Genomic DNA, 12,092 nt, shown 5'->3' with positions numbered 1-12,092 from the left:
TACACTAGGGCAATTGAGTATCTGAATATAAGAACGACCCAAGTCCATGGAAGACCATTTCGAGTAAACTTTTAAAAAAAAAAACTTCATATCCTTTTTATTTCTCCAATAATATTCTATTCAACTTTGATGGGAACGCAACATTGTGTATACAAATTAGAACATTGTATTGTTATGACAATTAACATTATTAATTGTGGAGAGGCCATTTTGTGTGATGAACTTGGTCGTTCTTTGAATCATATGCATGATATTCTGCTATAGAGATGAGAGAAGGATGAAAGAGGGCGCTTTAATATGAATGTAAAAATGACCCAAGTCCTTCATTCTTCCATTAATACATTGTATAAGATTGAACTCATTCATCTCAGGCACTTCCGGGGGTAATTAGGATTTATCATTTATACACAAGATGAGTCCATGCATAAGCTACAATTTCCCATGTCAAACTGAATTTGACAAAAAATTGGACTTGGGTCGTTCTCATATTCAGGTCTTCAATTGTCTGTGTATTAGATTACTTTTTCTGCTGTGAAGGAGATATTGTGCATACAGTGTTTCAGCAAAAAGTGTATGGACTTAAGTGGACATACAGTTTATTATAAAATAACTTTTTCTTGCTTTACCGGTACATGTACTTGAAATATTTTCACTTGCTGGGACACTTATGCTAACCATTTTAGTCACTTGGTAAGTGGGAATGGGGATAATGTAAATTTTGTCTTACCTCTGAAATGATAATGTTCAGAAATTAATGTAGTAATCTTGAAGTGTATGGAACATATCGTTATGTTGATGATAAGAAAATACTGATTATAATTTTCTTGTATTTCATCATCACTGCCATACACTCTTCTGCTGTCACCCTCTTTTCTCATACCTGTACCTCTCTTTCTCGATCTTTTGCATTCATGCATACAGTCATTGCACACACACGCACACACACACACACGCAGACACATCCCCTTCTCTCTCTCTCCCTCTCTCTCTCTCAATATACATCTCTTAATTCCAAACATATTTTGAGAAATAATGAAAGCATCCACACATTTGATATTTATACCAGAAATATACTTTTTGGTATAAACTTTAATGTCCATTTTCAGCCAGTCCTCATTAGTCATGTAATACTGGTAGCTCCTTGAGGATTGCATGATTAAATTCAGCATGAAGACACATGCGTTCGCAGCACGTATAGCAATCAAGTTAGAATGGAACGGTGTGTGACATCAAGGTTAAAGCCTGGGTGATTGCAACGTATAAGCAGAATGGTCATCATTGTCTGATATTCTTATAACCAAGCTGCATGAAAGTTACAATCAAGTCATACAAAGACATTTTTCTTTTAAAAATGTGACATTGAAATACTAACAATCCAAATTTTGGAAAAGGTACAGTACATTGATCATGATAACACCACGTCTCATCAACGAACACTGAAGTTTTCGAGATGGTTTGACTTTTTGGATGATAATACTAGAAATTACTGATAAACAACAAATATAACAGAAAAAATCCATCAATGACACCAATACTGTTTGATGCTTATGAGCTAAAATCACTTCAACATGTAACACAATGTGAATGCACTTTATTTCTTTGAGTGTATACCTAGTTTATCAAGAAGAAAACAATCTATTTACCGCTGTAAATGTAATGACAGAGACAAACCAACATCAATTTGATAAATGATAGTTAAAAAAAAAAACAAACATGCCTTGCATAAATTGAGATTAAAGAAATGTCCAAAATAGTCTGTCCCTTTCGATTCCACTTTCAAATGTGATCTTTTTCTTCATGACCAGTCTTTCTCTTGATTTTAGCTGAAAACAAAACAATGCCAACATTGATACTATTTCACTGTTACTCATAATACTACTTCACTACAAGTTTACTGTACAATATACCATTTTTAGCTTTTCTTCCATTACATTACTTTGTGAGGTACATACTGCAGTGCATGTCACTAACAATTCTGTTGGTATATCTCAATTTGCTTTATACAGAGCTGCGAACAAATCTTCAGCATTGATATCTAATTTATGAATATACAAAATGGATACATTAAATATTTACTGGCAAAAAAAAAAAATAGTTCTGCATGCCAGAAGTTTGCACAAACTATACATATCCTAATCCATATATGTCTATACCACAATGTCTTGACACAATATGTGATGACAGTTTCAAACTAGAAATATCACTGAAGGTGATTAATACCCCCGCCCCGTGACGACAGTCTTACCCAAGGAATGATCTTTCCTTGATCTTCTGCCATTTAAATGCCGTTACCATGGCAACGCAGCTTCCAACACGTCCGAAAAATATGTCTTGCACATCTTCCCACCAAGACTATTGTGTGTGCCACATTTCATAAGCTTTTGTCAAAAACTGAGGAAGTAGTTCAATCCACAAGATCTTTCCTCGATCTTCCGCCATTAATATGCCGTTACCATGGCAACACAGCTTCCGACACGTCCAAAAAATATGTCTTGCACATCTTTCCACCAAGACCAATGTGTGTGCCATATTTCATGAGCTTCAGTCGAATACAGAGGAAGTAGTTCAATCCGCAAGATCTTTCCTTGATCTTCTGCCATTTATATGCCGTTACCATGGCAACGCAGCTTCCGACACGTCCGAAAAATATGTCTTCCACATCTTCCCATTAAGATCAAGGTGTGTGCCACATTTCATAAGCTTTGGTCAAAAAACTGAGGAAGTAGTTAAATCCGCAAGATCTTTCCTTGATCTTCTGCCATTAATATGCCGTTACCATGGCAACGTACTTTCGGGTACTGTCGAAAAATGCGTCTTGCACATCTACAACCAAAGGCACACATCTGTACCAAGTTTCATGGAAATTGGGCAAAAACTGAGGACGTAGTTTGCAACACAAAATTTTCCATCATTTTGGCTCATAATATGTGAGCTGTTACCATAGCAACATACTTTTTGTCACTGTCAAGAAATGTGTCATGCTGACCTATATCCTAAGACAAACATTCAATATGAATTCCATGAGAATTGGAAGAACACTGATGAAGCAGTTTTGCCATGAAGCATTTTGCCCTATATTTTACCAATAACATGCCGTTACCATGGCAACGCACTTTTTGCCACTGCGGAAATATGTGTCTTGCACATTAACATATTCAGATGAACATCTGTACCTAATTTCATAAAAATTGATCAAAAACTGTGGGAGGAGTTCGCGACGCAAGATTTGTACCCATTTTTGCCCATAATATGCCGTTACCATGGCAACGTACTTTTGGGTACTGTCAAAAAATACGTCTTGCACATCTACAACCCAAGGCACACATCTGTGTCAAGTTTTATGGGAATCGGTTGAAAACTGAGGAAGTAGTTCGCGACGCAAGATTTGCAACGGACCAACCGCCCGACCGACCGCCCGACCGTCCACTGATTCCTATATACCCCCTTCAAACTTCGTTTGGCGGGGGTATAATAACTGGCAAAATTTTAGAATGACAGATTTGTCAAAAATGTGCTGAATGTTTATTTTCCTTGAACTAGGCTTAATTGGATGAATGGCAAAATTGTTTAAGAGTCGGATATTTGGCAATTTGAGGTTTTTTTTTTACTTGAGTTTGACCCTTTTATGAGATTATGCATTAAGTAATTCTCAAGGTATGGAGTGAAAGTAATTTCAGTATTTAATGGTAAAACATTAGCATTTACATCTGGCCTTTCACCCTTGACCTTTGACTTTACGACCCTAAAGTTCCCAAGAGAATCACTGTAAGGTAGAACATGCACAAAATATAATAAGTTTCATGATGATACCTTGAGTCACTTCCGAGATATGGTGGAAGAAGTACAATTCAGCAATTCACTTGACCTTTGACGTCTGCTTCGGCAAGAAACTTCCCAGAGAATCTCTATTGGGCAATTCATGGGTAAGTTTCAAGGCAAATTCTGCAGGCATTGCATAAATTTGAGGACAGAATTGACATTTTGAGTTGACCTTGACTTTGACCCCGACATTAGTACCATGACCCTAAATTCACTAGATAATCACTGTCGATCAGTACATGTACATATACTAAGTTTCATTAAGATACCATGAACCATTTGCAGGATATGGAGAAAAACATGAAATTTTAACATTTTGTCCTTTAATCCATGACCTCATGACCTGAAACTCTCTCTGGAGAATTGGTAGTACATGTATACACTAAGTTTTAAGAAAATACTTCAGGCATTGTGTGGATATGGGGGAAATAAGTGAATTTTTAGCATTTGACCTCGACCTTTTGACCTTTGACTCTAAGCAGGTGCTCCTATACACCCTAAACCTCAAACAGCTTTTTAGATACGTTGTTCACAAAATTTATTATGACAGAAGGACGAACCCACGGACAGACCACCTGAAAACAAAATGACTTCGGCACCAATTCGTGAAAGAGGCGTAAAAATAGAAGTGTCCAGTGTTTAGTCAGTGTATAGTAAGCAGGCCTTCAACTTCTCGTTATTTTCAGACATTTCCGGAACTATGAGTTTTTCAAGAATTTTTCAAGGAACTGATTAGATTCCAGGATTTATCATTTAACAGGGATCGAATGTACCACTCTTTTGCATGAAATATAAAGTACGAGGGAAGTGACAGCAAAATGAAGACTTTTTGTTTTCGTTTGTTTGGGGGGTGTTTGTTTGTTTGTTTTTTTGCTTGTAAACCGACTTTTGGCGGAAAATCAGACCTTGAAAGAACGAAGAATTTTTGTTTTGATTTTCTTTCTTCTTGACTGACAGGTGATTTTGACTCCCCCCCCCCCTTTAAAGAAAGTAGCATAGCCCTGAATAATGCCCAAATATATTCAATAAAATGGTAATATGGATCTCCATTTCTTTGAAGGTAATAACGTACCGGTATGATCTTCCTATAGGTATTGTATTTTTCTATTTTCTTGATTTAAGACAATAAAGCAATCATCCCAGGGGCATCGTTCTGTTTTAATGATGGTGGGTGGGGAAGGGACTTGGAGTTGGAATATCTGTGCGAGGGAGCGGAGCGACCGAGTAGGGGGAAGGAGTGGGAGGGGGTATACCCCCCTCTCAGACGAGGAAGATTTTGCACTTTCAGACCTGAAATTAAGCGATCTGGTGCACACTTTTGGTGAAATTTTGGCTTTACATGTAGGTCTATATACTATTTGACGTTGTCAACGTCTGGGCCATACCTTATGTCGATATTGCTGTCTTTGCATGCGAGCGAGCGCTTGAGAAAATTATGTATACATTATCCTACAAGACTGTTCAGCTCTGTTACCTGTCTGGAGGCGGGCGTACAAATGTCATGCAATATGCCAAAATTGATACAATCACATTTCTGCTTCCTCCATTTTTCCCCTCAAATTTCAGGGGGGGGGGGGATGATTGTACAGGCCATACCCCCTCCTCCATTTCGGGGGGGGGGGATATATCCCCCCATCCCCCCCCCCCCCATATTTACGCCCATGGTGACCATCATATGGCAATTTAATGAAATATTGCGCAATGTATAGAGATTTGTTTGGATTAAAAACCACACAAAGTCGTCAAGTCGAAAAAGTGCACAAGTTATCATAAATTAATATTTCATAATTATGCTTAGCGCCATCTTGAGATCAAAATTATACACTAGGGCAATTGAGTATTTGAATATAAGAACGACCCAAGTCCATGGAAGACCATTTCGAGTAAACTTAAAAAAAAAACAAACTTCATATCCTTTTTATTTCTCCAATAATATTCTATTCAACTTTGATGGGAACGCAACATTGTGTATACAAATTAGAACATTGTATTGTTATGACAATTAACATTATTAATTGTGGAGAGGCCATTTGTGTGATGAACTTGATGGGTCGTTCTTTGAATCATATGCATGATATTCTGCTATAGAGATGAGAGAAGGATGAAAGAGGGCGCTTTAATATGAATGTAAAAATGACCCAAGTCCTTCATTCTTCCATTAATACATTGTATAAGATTGAACTCATTCATCTCAGGCACTTCCGGGGGTAATTAGGATTTATCATTTATACACAAGATGAGTCCATGCATAAGCTACAATTTCCCATGTCAAACTGAATTTGACAAAAAATTGGACTTGGGTCGTTCTCATATTCAGGTCTTCAATTGTCTGTGTATTAGATTACTTTTTCTGCTGTGAAGGAGATATTGTGCATACAGTGTTTCAGCAAAAAGTGTATGGACTTAAGTGGACATACAGTTTAATATAAAAGAACTTTTTCTTGTTTTAACGGTACATGTACTTGAAATATTTTCACTTGCTGGGACACTTATGCTAACCATTTTATTCACTTGGTAAGTGGGAATGGAGATAATGTAAATTTTGTCTTACCTCTGAAAATGATAATGTTCAGAAATTAATGTAGTAATCTTGAAGTGTATGGAACATATCGTTATGTTGATGATAAGAAGATACTGATTATAATTTTCTTGTATTTCATCATCACTGCCATACACTCTTCTGCTGTCACCCTCTTTTCTCATACCTGTACCTCTCTTTCTCGATCTTTTGCATTCATGCATACAGTCATTGCACACACACAAACACACACACACACGCAGACACATCCCCTTCTCTCTCTCTCTCTCTCTCTCTCTCAATATACATCTCTTAATTCCAAACATATTTTGAGAAATAATGAAAGCATCCACACATTTTATATTTATATATACCAGAAATATACTTTTTGGTATAAACTTTAATGTCCATTTTCAGCCAGTCCTCATTAGTCATGTAATACTGGTAGCTCCTTGAGGATTGCATGATTAAATTCAGCATGAAGACACAGGCACACGCAGCACAGTTGTACAGCAATCAAGTTAGAATGAAACGGTATGTGACATGAAGATTAAAGTCTGGGGGATTGCAACATATTAGCAGAATGGTCATCATTGTCTGATATTCTTATAACCAAGCTGCATGAAAGTTACAAGCAAGTCATACAAAGAGATTTACAATGTGAAATCGAAATACAATGTACTGACAACCCAAATTTTGGAAAAGGTACATTAATCATGATAACACGTCTCATCAACGAACACTGAAGCTTTCGAGATGGTTTGATTTTTGCGATAACACTAGAAATTACTGATAAACAATAAAAATTACAGAAAAAATCCGTCAATGACACCAATATCGTTAGATACTCATGATCTAAAATCACTGCAACATGTAAAACTATGTGAATGCACTTCATTACTTTGAGTGTATACCTAGTTTATCAAGAAAAACCCAATCCATTTACCGCTGTAAAGGTAATGACAGAGACAAACCATTATCAGCCTATCGTTCAATGCACGATAGTTTAAAAAAAAAGCCTTGAATGAATTGAGATTAAAGAAATGTCCAAAATAGCCTGTCCCTCTCAATTCCACTTTCAAATGTGATCTTTTTCTTCATGACCAGTCTTTCTCTTGATTTTAGCTAAAAAAAAAACAATGCCAACATTGATAATACATGTGTATTCACTGTTACTCATAATACTACTTCACTAGACAAGTTTCTTACTGTACAATGTACCATTTTTAGCTTTTCTTCCATTACGGTACATTACTTTCTGAGGTACATACTGCAGTGCATGTCACTTTGAATTCTGTTGGTACAAGTGTATGAGTTCTCAATTTTCTTTATACAGAACTGCGAACAATTCTACAGCATTGATATTTAATTTATGAATATACAAAATGTATACATGAAATATTTACTAAAGAAAAAAGAAAAATAGTTCTGCATGCCAGAAGTTTGCACGAACTATATATCCTAATACATGTCTATAGTGCAATGTCTTGACACAATGTGTGATGACAGTTTCAAATAACTGGCAAAATGCTAGAATGACAGATTTGTCAAAATGTGCTGAATGTTTATTTTCCTTGAACTAGGCTTGATTGGATGAATGGCAAAATTGTTTAAGAGTCGGGTTTTGGGCAATTTGAGGGTTTTTACTTGAGTTTGACCCTTTTATGAGACAATGCAGTAAGTAATTCTCAAGGTATGGAGTAAAAGTAATTTCAGTATTCAATGGTAAAACATTAGCATTTACATCTGGCCTTTCACCCTTGACCTTTGACTTTATGACCCTATAATTCCCAAGAGAATCACTGTAACGTAGAACATGCACAAAAATGTAATAAGTTTCATGATGATACCTTGGGTCCCTTCCGAGATACATGTACATGTATGGTGGAAGAAGTAAAATTCAGCACTTCACTTGACCTTTGACCTCAGCCCTTTTGGCAAGAAACTTCCTAGAGAATCTCTATTGGGAAATGCATGGGTACAAGTTTCAAGCCAAATTCTGCAGGCATTGCATTAATTTGAGGACAGAATTGACATTTTGAGGAGTTGACCTTGACGTTGACCCCGACCTTAGTATAATGACACTAAATTCACAAGATAATCACTGTCAGTCAGTACATGTACATATACTAAGTTTCATTAAACCATGAACCATTTGAGGGATATGGAGAAAAACATGAAATTTTAACATTTTGACCTTTCACCCATGACCTCATGACCCGAAACTCTCTCTAGAGAATTGTAGTACATGTATACACTAAGTTTTAAGAAAATACTTCAGACATTGTGTGGATATGGGGGAGCATTTGACCTCCACCTTTTGACCTTTGACTCTACGCAGGTGCTCCTATACACGCTAAACTTCAAACAGCTTTTTAGTTACCGGTAAGTTGTTCACAAAATTGATTATGACAGAAGGACGAACCCACGGACAGACCTCCTGAAAACAAAATGACTCCGGCACCACTTCGTGGAAGAGGCGTAAGAATAGGAGGGTCCAGTGTTTAGTCAGTGTATATAGCAAGCAGGCCTTGAACTTCTCCTCATTTTCAGGCATTTCCAGAACTTGAGTTTTTCAAGAATTTTTCAAGGAACTGATTAAATTCCAGGAATTTTCTTAAAATTTCTAGATTTCCTACATGTACGGGAATGCACTTTCACCTAAATCATTTCATTTTATTTCAGCCATAGCACTTTGATTAGATGCCCGAAATATGGCGTTACTTTTATAAGTCACTATAACATATCTCCCTTGTACTCATACAGTATGTAGCTCTCTATGTGGAATACAGGTAGAGATAAATTTTAGTCCCTACCCATTCCTACAACACATGCACTGTGGGTATTGGATTAAGAAGGGGCAAGCAATGTCCATGCATCTATTGTGACCATGAAGTTTATTGCCAAACAATGTCTATGTATCTATTGCGACCCTGAAGTTTATGACCAGCCATAACAAACTAAGGAGACAAAGAGCTGTCCCCTTACCCACGCTGGCCACTGCATTGACATTGTCCTCATACCCTCATTTTGCTATGTGAGCTCGTGACTGCAAGATGTACAACTAAGTACTCCAGTTGTGATGATTTGTTCATGTTTGTGGAGGACAGGGAGAACCTTTAGATTGGTTATGTAAGCGGCATCTTCTGCCCTCTTTTGTTGAGAATGAAAATAAATCTGGCCTATTGACCGATTCTGTGACGCGCTATGTGTATTTTTGGCATGGGCAGCGCCATTACGCGGTATCTCAGCCGACCCCCCCTTCCCACTCCCCACCCCTCTCCCTACATTAGCACGCGCGCAGAATGAAAAACTGATGCATGGTTGCTTTAGCCAATGGGCGTCTCGTACTAAGTGCGCGAATGCTTGCTTAGTGCGCAAACCTTTGTTACAAGTGCGCGATAAACATGTTGCCCGGGGAGTGGGGGAGAGCAGGGGGGGTCGGCTGAGACACCGCAATTTGAGCTCATGGCTGCGCCCAGTGCCATAAAATGTCTGCTGCCCTCAACGAACCCGAATCGGTCAATATACCCAGCAGAGATGTGAACCAATAAATTTATACTGTGTTGGTGTAATTTCTTGTGAGCACATCTTGTCCATTCCCTCACATTTGGTAGTACGAATGGGGTATGGCAAGTTGTGACTTAACAAAATCATCTGTTGGCTTGGCCACTATTGAGAGATTACCCAACAATAACAAGAGGGCAGGAGTATGGCTACCATGGAGGCGATGCAGGAGGAGCTGGCGAAGCTGAAACTGGAGTTGCAAAGAAGGGAGGTTTTCTTTCCACCCAAGGAGAAAAAGATCCGCCCCTTCGATGGAACAGATGGCGTGGATGACTTCAATGAGGACATCCGAGCTGGAATGAAGCTGAGGAAGCTTAAAGGAGAGGGCGCCCTGGACTATGTAATGGCACACTTGGAGGGAGCAGCAAGGCAGGAGATCCGCCATCGGCCAGCAGGTGAGAAGGAGGATGCTGAGTCGATCCTCCGCACATTGGAGCTCACCTTCGGAGACAGGAAGACTGTTGGGCAACTGACCCGGCAGTTGTTCAACAGAGCGCAGCGAGAGGAGGAGTCAGTGGCCCAGTTTGGATATGCCCTGATGGGAGTCGCAGATAAGATGGAGGGCAAGACAGGTGCGCCGGAAGTGGAAGCTGCCCTCAAAGAGCAGTTCCAAAGTGGGCTACGGGACATGGTGTTAAGAAGGGAGGTGAGGCGCCTCGTCAAGGACAGTCCAGGACTCTCATTCCTTGAAGTCAGGGACTGGGCTGTGGAGATGGATGAGGGAGAGAGAAGCGCCCGTCCCTATCGGAAAGCAGGAACCTCCTGCCAGGTAAACGCAACGATGGCAATGGGTAAGATGGTAGAGGAGCTGACCTCTGCCATCAAAAACCAGACGGAGGTGCTGGAAAAGATGCAGTACCAGCAGGGGGAATTGCTGTTCGGATGGCCAAACTTGAGGGGAGGTCTGAAAGTTACACTCGTCCACGGCAACAGGCAGACCCCCAAAGCATAGAGTGCTATCAATGTGGCCAATGAGGACATTATGCCAGGAGATGTCCCCAACCGCCTACACCTCAACCATCCGTGTCAGCGCACCATCAATTTTCCCATCAGGGAAACTTATCTCACCCAGGACTGAGAGCCAAGTACTGGGTGTGGCATCAGAAGGAAGACTGAAGGGCTCAGTAAGTAGGGGACTAGGGGACATTGTTGGAAAGTGCCCCACAACAAAGATAATGATTGGTGAGGTGGAATTGTGGGCTGTAGTGGATACTGGTTCACAAGTTACCACTATAACAGCGGACTCTTTTCAGCAATTGTTCTCCGGGGTAGCCCTGCAAGAAAGTAACTGGCTTTCGCTGAGTGCGGCTAACGGAACACCCATCCCGTATTCCGGATACTTCGAGGTTGATGTTGAAGTTGCTGGCAAGAAAATCACTAAAAGAGGGATCCTTGTCACCAAGGTTGAGCACAGGCTGAGGTATCCAGTACTTGTTGGGATGAATGTTCTTTGAGATCTCCCAGAAAATACATTGGCAACTATAATCGGTGCCAAAGTAGCAAACAACCCTGGAAGTAGTGTAGAGATGTTATTGGACTAGTGTGCGTTGCAGGTAAAGGGAAAGTGTCGATTCCTGCTCGGTCGGCACAGATCATTCAAGTGACAGCACCGACATGTTCCCCAGAGACAGCAGTCGTCATAGACCAAATCACCCAGACGCCGAAAGGCATCACCCTAAATCCTGCTGTGACACCAAACGAACGACTGTGGGTTCAGCTGGTTAACACCACTGAAGAAGACATCTTCATCAATGCCCGCACCCCCATCGGGTCTGTCCAGCGCACATCCATGATTGATGACAACAGTGTACTATGTGAGCGTGTAGCCATCCACGTAGAACCAGACCAAACAGTGAAGGAGGAAGGGCTATTCAACACTCCAGGCTTGGTCTGGGAGGGACTGGAAATCCACCAGAGGCAGAAGCTCTCCTAAGGAAGCATGCAGATGTCTTCGCCTCATCAGATGATCTCGGTTTTACTGAAAAAGTCACCCACCAGATCCGAACTAAACACAATGAGCCTGTCCGATTGCCTTATCGTCGAATTCCCCAATCCCAACTTGAAGAGGTGAGGGAGCACCTCAGGAAGCTCTTGGACAAGAACATCATCAGGGAAAGTACCAGTCCATATGCCTCTCCTATTGTCTTGGTTCGTAAATCTGATGGTTCCCTTCGTCTCTGCATGGACT

This window comes from Diadema setosum, chromosome 20 (assembly GCF_964275005.1).
Source record: "Diadema setosum chromosome 20, eeDiaSeto1, whole genome shotgun sequence".
Taxonomy (NCBI): Eukaryota; Metazoa; Echinodermata; class Echinoidea; order Diadematoida; family Diadematidae; genus Diadema; species Diadema setosum.
The sequence above is the reverse complement of the archived record's forward strand: the minus strand, read 5'-3'. Positions refer to the sequence as shown.